At 37.7% G+C, this 3,335-nt stretch overlaps 1 protein-coding gene across 6 annotated transcripts in view; it reads left to right on the top strand.

The window, feature by feature from the left end:
• The window catches only part of LOC106787879 (CUGBP Elav-like family member 2), a 376,528-nt gene that overhangs the window by 251,038 nt on the left and 122,155 nt on the right, over positions 1-3,335 (top strand). The window lies entirely within an intron of this gene.

The following is a 3,335-nucleotide window of genomic DNA, read 5'->3' as shown; positions in this document are numbered from 1 at the left end:
AAATAAATCAAAATTATCTCAACAAACATAATATGTATTCTTAATAATGATCAAATTTGTGAATTCAAAGAAATTCGTGCAATTTAAAAATAAAAAAAAAAAAGAAACAATCCATCGTGCAGTTTATAAAAATACGTCAAACTCGGGAACCACATTGATTTCACCCTATAATAAAATATTCGACAAAATTTGTTTAGGTAAGATAAGAGAAAGAAACAAAAGTTGGAAGATTCGTCGTCGTCGCGTTAAGTTTAAATTCGTTTGGATATCAGTAGAAAGAGAGTGAGAGAAAGAGAGAAAGAGATACGATCCTAGCAAGGATATTTATATTCCTGGCACCTAACCCCCGTAAATCCCTGGTCGGCAATTAGGGGTGTGCCGGCCTACCAGTCTTGGTCTCGTCTCTCGTTCAACCTTCTACCTCGCGGCGGTCGTTAACGCGAACTATCGTTGCACGACGTGGTACTAACTCGTTCTATGTTCTCTCTCTCTCTCTCTCATACATTCTCTCTCACCTCACACACACACACACACACACATTCACATACTCTGATACTCTCGTTCTCTGGTTCTCTCGTTGATCCCGTTCCCCACTCGTTACACAACGCCTAGTTTTCTCCTCGTCTCTCATACGAGCTCAACCCCCATACCCCTGCAACACCCCCATTCCCACCCCTTCTACCCCACCTCTTTCTCCTTCTCAGTCAGTACTCGTTAACCTCTCCGGTTGCCGCAAAATGTGGCCAAATTACCCAACCCCAATCCGCGGTATACGCACAGTGGCGTAACGTAACGTCAGATTTGTCAGCTGACTCGTACTCTCTCGATAAATGACGCCCCTTGCCTCTCTCTCTCTCTCTGTTACTCTCTCATACTCTCTCAATCCACCCCACACCCCCCCCCCAAACGAATAGCTTTCAGCGTGTTTCGCGTGTTTCTCGTAACACGTGTGTGTAACGAGCAGAATCCTCTCGTCGTCAAAGTTTAAGGGTGTACGAGTGGTGGTGGTGATGGTGGTGGTGGTGATGGTGGTGGTGGTGGTGGTGATACGAAGTGCGAACGAATAAATCAACCCTTACTGGTTTGACTTTATTCTAAGAATTTACGGAAGACATATTAGAGATCGTTCTATTCGTTGGTAAAGAGAATTAAGAAAATCAATCTTTAGAATATTTCTAGATTGCTGATTCTTGTTTTTTTTTTTTTGTAATACAAGTATGTGTAAAAGGTTTGATCAAATGTTGATAATTTTAATTTTATTTCATCTCGGACAATTGGGATCCTTTCGTAATTATAATATTTCAAGTTTTTTAATTAAAATATCAATGTTTGATGAAACTCTGACACGTTTTGTTTAAGATATTGCAAAATTCTGCAATCTCAGATATGGCTACGTCAGGGTTGCGTCAGGGTTGTATTCTTTTCAACGTTGTTTAAATAGTAATTTGATATTCTATAGGATATCAAAATATTATGTTCCATGCTTAAGAAAAACTGGAAGAATTTTTCAATTTCTGACTTTGTCTGAAGGCTCTTTGCATTCATTGTAATGCCGAGGAATTATTAGCAATGATTGATTTCTGGCTTTCACGGTAACATATATATATATGCGATTTAAATTATACTTTTAAGGACTAACACTTTGAAAAAATATTATTCGTGGGAAAGAAACGATACGATACGAAACGAAAACGAAAAAGAAAAAGAAAAAGAAAAAGAAAAAGAAAGAAACGAAAAACGATAAACTTGATAAGGGAAAAATTCGCGATGTAAGAAAACTTTTATCCGTCTCAGCATTCCTTATCATTTTTTATCTTTTTTTCATTCTCTCTGTGTATCTCTATCTCTCTCGTTTCTCTTTTCTTCTCCTTTTTAAAGGGTAAACCAAGAAGCGTCGTTATTCCTCCCGACAAGATAACATTTTTATCTTGATCCGTAACACACACACACACACATACATACATATACTAACGGTATCTTTTCTCCTCACCATTTTCAAATATATCTCTCCTATAGTCCAACACTCTTCGATGGAATTAAAGTATCGCAAACGACTCGTGAAAATGGTGAATCTTTACTGATCCAGTTTTTTTTTATTTCTCTCTTTTGTTTTTTTCTTTCCCCATTGTTCTTTTCAACCGACTTAGTCGAGTTTATCGTTAATCGAAGCGTTAACAATCGAACGATTTAGTTTGGTGATAAGGTTTCTATAGATAAGCCTTATGGTGTTATAAAGTAACGTTAAAGAAAAGAAAAATAGAGAGAGAGAGAAAGAGAGAGAGAGTGAGAAATAGAAGATAAAGAAGAAGAAAGAAAAAGAAAAAACAAGTAAGCTCGTTCCTAAAATACCAACAACGATACTCTATCGAACAATAAAAAAGAACAAGAAAAAGAATAAGTAAAAAAAAAAAAAATATGACATAGACATGGACAACACCATAGATAGTAGTTGGGGCTTCTTCTTTCTTTGCGATATCGATTCCTCGATACGAAGAATATCTTATGTGGCTTTTTATCGGATATCGGCGTGTGATAACATCAACGAGAGCGTAAGAAAAAAAGAACGAATATAAATAGAACTTCCTCTCTCTCTCTCACTCTCACTCTCTCATTTCTCATTCTCTCTCTCTCTCTCTATCTATATAGTATCGGTTAAAGTTTCAATCTTTACCCCTTCCCTCCCCAAACCTTCCCCCTCCCCCGTCAACGTTTTACTCCAGTATACTCTCGAGGAAAAACTAAACTCGAGATGCAACAGCAGCAGCCAGTTTTAGTCCTAGTTCTCCTCTTCTTCTTCTTCTTTTTTTTTTTTCTCATCCAATATTGTGTTCCTCCTTTTCCAAGGATATTTCTAACGGCGGAACCGAGTTGGGTTTTTCGCGGTTGGATTATATACGTTTTCTGTATCCTTTTGACGATTGCTATTTTCCGTCTGGCTTTTACTCTACCGTCAAATCCTTTAGCGATACTACCGATCATAGGAAACGCTTCTCCACCCCTATTTCCCCACCCCTCGTACCACCATCCTGATCCTGATACCCATTCCCTACTCCCCAACTCCTCTATCTCTACTTTGAGTGCGTTTTAAACTCCATCATCGAAAGAGTGAAAAAGAAGGGAAAAGAAAAAGTAAGAGTGAGAGAGAAAGAGAGAGAGAGAGAGAGAGAGAGAGAGAGAAAGAGAAATAGAAGGAAGGAAGGAAGGATGGATTTGCGACAAGCTGCTTTGCTATATACCTCTCTTTGTCTATCGTTCGATATTTCTTCCTCAAACTCAGTCAAAGTTCTTGATACACCCCCTATATATATATATATATATATATATATATATATATA

The sequence above is a fragment of the Polistes canadensis genome, unplaced genomic scaffold, assembly GCF_001313835.1.
Source record: "Polistes canadensis isolate GaletaPanama2010 unplaced genomic scaffold, ASM131383v1 scaffold_118, whole genome shotgun sequence".
Lineage (NCBI taxonomy): Eukaryota > Metazoa > Arthropoda > Insecta > Hymenoptera > Vespidae > Polistes > Polistes canadensis.
The sequence above is the reverse complement of the archived record's forward strand: the minus strand, read 5'-3'. Positions and strand labels throughout refer to the sequence as shown.